The sequence below is a fragment of the Lolium rigidum genome, chromosome 5, assembly GCF_022539505.1.
Source record: "Lolium rigidum isolate FL_2022 chromosome 5, APGP_CSIRO_Lrig_0.1, whole genome shotgun sequence".
Lineage (NCBI taxonomy): Eukaryota > Viridiplantae > Streptophyta > Magnoliopsida > Poales > Poaceae > Lolium > Lolium rigidum.
In genome coordinates, this window is record NC_061512.1 from 1514332 (window position 1) to 1521960 (window position 7629).

Here is a 7629-nt window from a genome sequence, read left to right on the forward strand (position 1 = left end):
AAGTATTAATAAGCCTTGCATAAGAGTTAACTCATAAAGCAATAAATCAAAGTAAAGGCATTGAAGCAACACAAAGGAAGATTAAGTTTCAGCAGGTTGCTTTCAACTTGTAACATGTATATCTCATGGATAATTGTCAACATAGAGTAATATAACAAGTACAATATGCAAGTATGTAGGAATCAATGCACAGTTCACACAAGTGTTTGCTTCTTGAGGTGGAGAGAAATAGGTGAACTGACTCAACATAAAAGTAAAGAGAATGGTCCTTCAAAGAGGAAAGCATCAATTGCTATATTTGTGCTAGAGCTTTTATTTTGAAAACATGAAACAATTTTGTCAACGGTAGTAATAAAGCATATGAGTTATGTACATTATATCTTACAAGTTGCAAGTCTCATGCATAGTATACTAATAGTGCCCGCACCTTGTCCTAATTAACTTGGACTACCGGATCTTTGCAATGCACATGTTTTGACCAAGTGTCACAATGGGGTACCTCCATGTCGCCTCGTACAAAGGTCTAAGGAGAAAGCTCGCATTTTGAATTTCTCGCTTTTGATTATTCTCAACTTAGACATCCATACCGGGACAACATGGACAACGTGATAATGGACTCCTCTTTAATGCATAAGCAGGTGGCAACAATTATTATTCTCATATGAGATTGAGGATATGCGTCCAAAACTGAAACTTCCACCATGAATCATGGCTTTAGTTAGCGGCCCAAAGTTCTTCTTTCTTCTAACAATATGCATGCTCCAACCATGAAGGTGGTAGATCTCTCTTACTTCAGACAAGACGGACATGCATAGCAACTCACATGATATTCAACAAAAAATAGTTGATGGCGTCCCCAGAAGCATGGTTATCGCACAACAAGCAACTTAATAAGAGATAAAGTGCATAAGTACATATTCAATACCACAATAGTTTTTAAGCTATTTGTCCCATGAGCTATATATTGCAAAGGTGAATGATGGAATTTTAAAGGTAGCACTCAAGCAATTTACTTTGAAATGGCGGATAAATACCATGTAGTAGGTAGGTATGGTGGACACAAATGGCATAGTGGTTGGCTCAAGTATTTTGGATGCATGAGAAGTATTCCCTCTCGATACAAGGTTTAGGCTAGCAAGGTTATTTGAAACAAACACAAGGATGAACGGTACAACAGAAACTCACATAAAAGACATATGGTAAACATTATAAGACTCCATACCGTCTTCCTTGTTGTTCAAAACTCAATACTAGATATTATCTAGACTCTAGAGAAACCAAATATGCAAACCAAATTAGCAAGCTCTAAGTATTTCTTCATTAATGGGTGCAAAGTATATGATGCAAGAGCTTAAACATGAGCACAACAATTGCCAAGTATCACATTATCCAAGACATTATAGCAATTTACTACATGTATCATTTTCCAATTCCAACCATATAACAAATTAACGAAGAAGTTTCACCCTTCGCCATGAACATAAAAATCTAAGAACACATGTGTTCATACGAACCAGCGGAGCGTGTCTCTCTCCCACACAAGCATTTATTCAAACAAAAACAAAAACAAGAGCACACAGACGCTCCAAGTAAAGTACATAAGATGTGGCCGAATAAAAATATAGTTTCAAGAGAAGGAACCTGATAATTTGTCGATGAAGAAGGGGATGCCTTGGGCATCCCCAAGCTTAGACGCTTGAGTCTTCTTAGAATATGCAGGGTGAACCACCGGGGCATCCCCAAGCTTAGAGCTTTCACTCTTCTTGATCATAGTATATCATCCTCCTCTCTTGACCCTTGAAAACTTCCTCCACACCAAACTCGAAACAAACTCATTAGAGGGTTAGTGCATAATCAAAAACTCACATGTTCAGAGGTGACACAATCATTCTTAACACTTCTGGACATTGCTCAAAGCTACCGGAAGGTAATGGTACAAAGAAATCCACCCAACACAAACGAAAGAAGCAATGCGAAATAAAAGGCAGAATCTGTCAAAACAGAACAGTCCGTAAAGACGAATTTTAAAAGGGCACCAGACTTGCTCAAATGAAAATGCCCAAATTGAATGAAAGTTGCGTACATATCTGAGGATCACTCACGTAAATTGGCATAATTTTCTGAGTTACCTACAGAGAATTAGACCCAGATTCGTGACAAGCAAAGAAATCTGGAACTCGCGCAAGAATCCAAATCTAGTATTTACTTTACTATCAAAGACTTTACTTGGCACAACAAAACATAAAACTAAGATAAGGAGAGGTTGCTACAGTAGTAAACAACTTCCAAGACACAAATATAAAACAAAGTACTGTAGCAAAATAACACATGGGTTATCTCCCGAGAAGTTCTTTCTTTATAGCCGTTAAGATGGGCTCAGCAGTTTTAATGATGCACTCGCAAGAAATAGTAGTCGAAGCAAAAGAGAGCATCAAGAGGCAAATTCAAAACACATTTAAGTCTAACATGCTTCCTATGCATAGGAATCTTGTAAATAAACAAATTCATGAAGAGCAAAGTGACAAGCATAGGAAGATAAAACAAGTGTAGCTTCAAAAATTTCAGCACATAGAGAGGCATTTTAGTAACATGAAAATTTCTACAACCATATTTTCCTCTCTCATAATAACTTTCAGTAGCAACATGAGCAAACTCAACAATATAACTATCACATAAAGCATTCTTATCATGAGTCTCATGCATAAAATTATTACTCTCCACATAAGCATAATCAATTTTATTAGTTGTAGTGGGAGCAAATTCAACAAAGTAGCTATCATTATTATTCTCATCAAGTGTAGGAGGCATAGTATAATCACAACAAAATTTACTCTCCATAGTAGGTGGCACCAAAAGACCACTATCATTATAATCATAAATAGGAGGCAAATTATCATCAAAGAAAATTTTCTCCTCAATGCTTGGGGGACTAAAAAGATCATGAAAACCAGCTTCCCCAAGCTTAGAACTTTCTATATCATTATCAACAATGGTGTTCAAAGCGTTCATACTAATATTACTACCAAAGATGCAAATAAGATTCCATAGGTTTTTTAATTTTCGCATCAAACAATCCAAGTTTTAAATCAGTGAAATAGAATAAGAAGCTCATTGTTGTCCATTATGCCAAACTAGTGTAAACAAGAAACAAAAAGATGCAATTGCAGGATCTAAAGGAAATAGCTTCGAGCACACACACAATGGCGCCGTAAAAGTACTTTTACCCGGAACCGGAGTATGAGTGCCTTTTTACCTTTCCTCCCGGCAACGGCGCCTGTAAAAGTGCTTGATGTCTACGGGAGCTTCTATTCTTGTAGACAGTGTTGGGCCTCCAAGAGCAGAGGTTTGTAGAACAAGCAGCAAGTTTCCCTTAAGTGGATCACCCAAGGTTTATCGAACTCGGGGAGGAAGAGGTCAAAGATATCCCTCTCATGCAACCCCGCAACCACAAAGCAAGAAGTCTCTTGTGTCCCCAACACACCTAATAGGTGCACTAGTTCTGGCGAAGAGATAGTGAAATACAGTGGTATGAATAAGTAGTAGCAACGGCACCGTAAAAGTGCTTTGCCCAGATGACAAGAAACAAGCAAGTAGTAACGCAAAGAAACAAGAAACAAGCAACGATAGCGTATTTAGGAACAAGGCCTAGGGATTACACTTTCACTAGTGGACACTCTCAATATTGATCACATAATGCATCAGTATAAATGCATACTCTACACTCTTGTTGGATGATGAACACATTGCGTAGGATTACACGAACCCTCAATGCCGGAGTTAACAAGCTCCACAATAATGCTCATATTTTAGTAACCTTTAGTGTAAGATAGATCAAAAGACTAAACCAAGTACTAACATAGCATGCACACCGTCACCTTCATGCATATGTAGGAGGGATAGATCACATCAATATTATCATAGCAATAGTTAACTTCGCAATCTACAAGAGATCATGATCATAGCATAAACCAAGTACTAACACGGTGCACACACTCGTCACCTTTGCACACGTGCAGGAGGAATAAAACTACTTTAATAACATTGCTAGAGTAGCACATAGATAAATTGTGATACAAACATATTGCAATCATAAAGAGATATAAATAAGCACCTCACTATGCCATTCAACAGATGAATAAGTATTCTCGTGAAATATAGCCTAAGAGACCCACACTGTGCACACACCGTCACCTTTACACACGTGGGACAAGGAGTCTCCGGAGATCACATAAGTAAAACTCACTTGACTAGCATAATGACATCTAGATTACAAGCATCATCATATGAATCTCAATCATGTAAGGCAGCTCATGAGATTATTGTATTGAAGCACATAGGAGAGAGATGAACCACATAGCTACCCAGTACAGCCCCGAGCCTCGATGGAGAACTACTCCTCCTCATGGGAGCAGCAGCGGTGATGAAGATGGCGGTGGAGATGGCAGCGGTGTCGATGGAGAAGCCTTCCGGGGCACTTCCCCGCTCCGGCAGGGTGCCGAACGGAGACTCCCGTCCCCCGCATCTTGGCTTCGCGATGGCGGCGGCTCTGGAAGGTTTTCCGTATCGTCGTTCTTCGTATCGTGGTTTCCGCGACGGAGGCTTTATATAGGCGAAGAGGCGGCGCAGAGGGTCAAGGGGTGGCCACACCATATGGCGGCGCGCCGTGGCCCGGGCCGCGCCGGCCTATGGTCCGGGGCCCAGTGCCCCCCTCCGGTCCTTCCCGGTGTTCCGGATGCTTCCGGTGAAAATAGGAACCTCGGGTCTTCGTTTCGTCCAATTCCGAGAATATTTCGTTACTAGGATTTCGAAACCAAAAACAAGTAGAAAACGTGAACCGGCACTTCGGCATCTTGTTAATAGGTTAGTTCCAGAAAATGCACGAATATGACATAAAGTGTGCATAAAACATGTAGGTATCATCAATAATATGGCATAGAACATAAGAAATTATCGATACGTCGGAGACGTATCATGAATCATAAGCAAACCCTAAGATCATACCCTAAACTTAAGTACTGATAAATACTTAGTTGAACAATCAATAGCTAGGATTTTAAATAAACTTAAATAGAGATCTATGCCCTTACCAACATTTGGGCACATGAAATAATGCTCATGACATCATTCTCAAATTAAGAAACCATATTGTTTATTATGGATAAACCTAAACTAAACCTCAAGCCTTAAGAAAATAAGCACATAAAATCATGACACTAACACCATCTTCATTAATACCATGTTTAAAATTATAGCCATATTTAAAATATATATAAACAATCAATATTGTTAAACACATTAGCAAAACCTAATAATATGTTCATCATGCAAATATTATAAATTTCAAATCACTTAAACAACTTTGGTTCCTAAATAAAAAGAAATTGAAATAAACACATAAATTCATGTCTTTTTAAAATTTGGAATGACCTCACAAGAACACCAATTTAATCAAATATTAAATATTTGTTTGATTAACACAGTTATGAAGTAAGCATTATTATCAAGTTCTATTAAGATTCAAGTATTTAAGAACCTGCAAGAATAAACATAATTCAAATTTGAATTCAAATAATAAATTTAAAATAGAAAATGAAAAGAGAAAATAGTAAAAGGAGAGGACTTACCACCGTGGACCTCAGCAGCCTAGGAGCAAGCCCAGACGCCAGCCTAGTCCATAAACGAAGTAGCCCGTGCCAACTTACCGTTTCGTGAGGAGAGGATCGTCTTCTTCCTCCTCTCGCTCGCATGCTCGACACGGCGTCGTCGCCGGCCACGTGCGTCGCCGATAAGACCAAGCCGGACATTGCAAAAGGTTCCAGAACCTTTTCCAATCCCTCTCGCGTCCGAAATATCTCGTTCACGCCAAGATTCGTGCCCGACAGTAGCTCACCGTCGCTCGCAGTATCTCGGCCTTCGCCGTTGACGAAAGGATGAACCAGACCTCGCCTCGCTCTATAAATATGCAGGGAGCTTCTCCAGGAAACCCTAGAACCTCGCCGCCCATCTATTTCTTCTCAGTCGCCCTCCAGCTCTCTCGTTCTTCCACTTACTGTCACCGGCGTTGAGCATGGCGTCATCGACTGGTGTCATCCCAGAGCCCGTGGCGTAGCGCAGTTAATATTACTTGACGCTAATATAGATGTATCTAGACATACTTTAGTTGTAGATACGTTTATTTTAGCATCAAGCAATATTGATTGGATGGAGTAATATATATATATCCTGCTGTCTTTGAGACAGAAGCCAAAACCGACAAGAAAAATATGAGAAAAAGAGAAGGAAAAGCAAATACGCTGCGTTGAAAGAAAAGGTGTGCAGCACTGCAGCGGCCGTTCACGGTTTCGATACTCCTATCCGCAGTTGGACCCACGTCAGCACACGTGTATGGCGTGACTAACGGATAAGAACGCGCTCGTGCCTGAACCGATAGGATAACGAAAGCAGCAACCGCCTCCCACCGCTCACCTTCCCACCACCAAAAGGCAAAAGCGCGTGCCTCCTCCGCCGTGGGTTCGTCTCCGACCACGACTTTGAAAAGGTCCAACCGCCACCGCCGCACCGACACCGACTCCTTCCCGGAAACCCATCGCTTCTACCGACCTAGCAGCCTCCGCGGCCTCTACAAATACCACCCGGCCTCCCCCGTGGTTTTCCTCGTACCGCAGGATCTGATTTCTCCTCTCTTCTCCCTCCCGTCTGGTAAGGCGCAGGTACGGGCTGTCGGTTCCGATCTAGCGTTCGTGATGATTAGGTTAATTGAGAGATCTACTAGATCTGGTGATTTCTGCCCTGTTACGTCGGTTGGTAATTGTATTCTGAACTATGCTGCTTCGATTTAGGGTCGCGGCTAACCTGTTTTGTTTCGACTTCTGATTTCAATTTAGGGTCGTGTTCGTGGCTAATCTATTATTATGTGATGAATTACTGAGGGATTCAGGGTCGTGGCTTTATATATTATATATCCTAATTGTTCACTTTTTACATTTGGCAAGAGTAATGATTCGTATAGATGTGATCAGTCCGTTTGCTTTCGTTCCTGTTCGGTATGGTGGATTGATTGGCCAGGTCGGTTTGGTTGATTCCGTGGGGGTGTTTGACATGATCGGAATGAGTAATTGAAGTTGTGGTTTGAATTGGTCTGTTACTTTCAAGGTTGATTCAGTAGTGTTCTGCTTACAAATGCTAGTCAGTTCGGATAGTGGAAACTCTGCATATTTTGCTCTTGATCCTGTTCCTTCATGACTCGGGTCTGCCTTGAATTATTAGACATAGTTGGAAAAGCTTTGCTAGATCTGCCTGGAATTATGCTCTCTGAGCTATTTATTTGAGATTATCTGATGGAGGCTGTGCTATATTATGGGCCATGTTATAAAGGTAGAGGCAAGGATGCTCTAGTTGGGAAATGTTTTTGTGCAACTGTGTGGACATGCTCATGACGAGGTTATTCCTCACTGGCGATATTTGGTTCTGTTTGGTCAGTTCAATTTCTAGGAGGATTAGTTAATTTGGTTTGGAAAGTACCTTATGGCAGTAGAGGCGTGTCTTTGAAGTTGTCTGTTTGAAGGTTCTTTCAAGTTCAGCAAGCTGTGAAGTATTCTTTGAGTTGTGTCTGCTGGACTAAGTTTACTG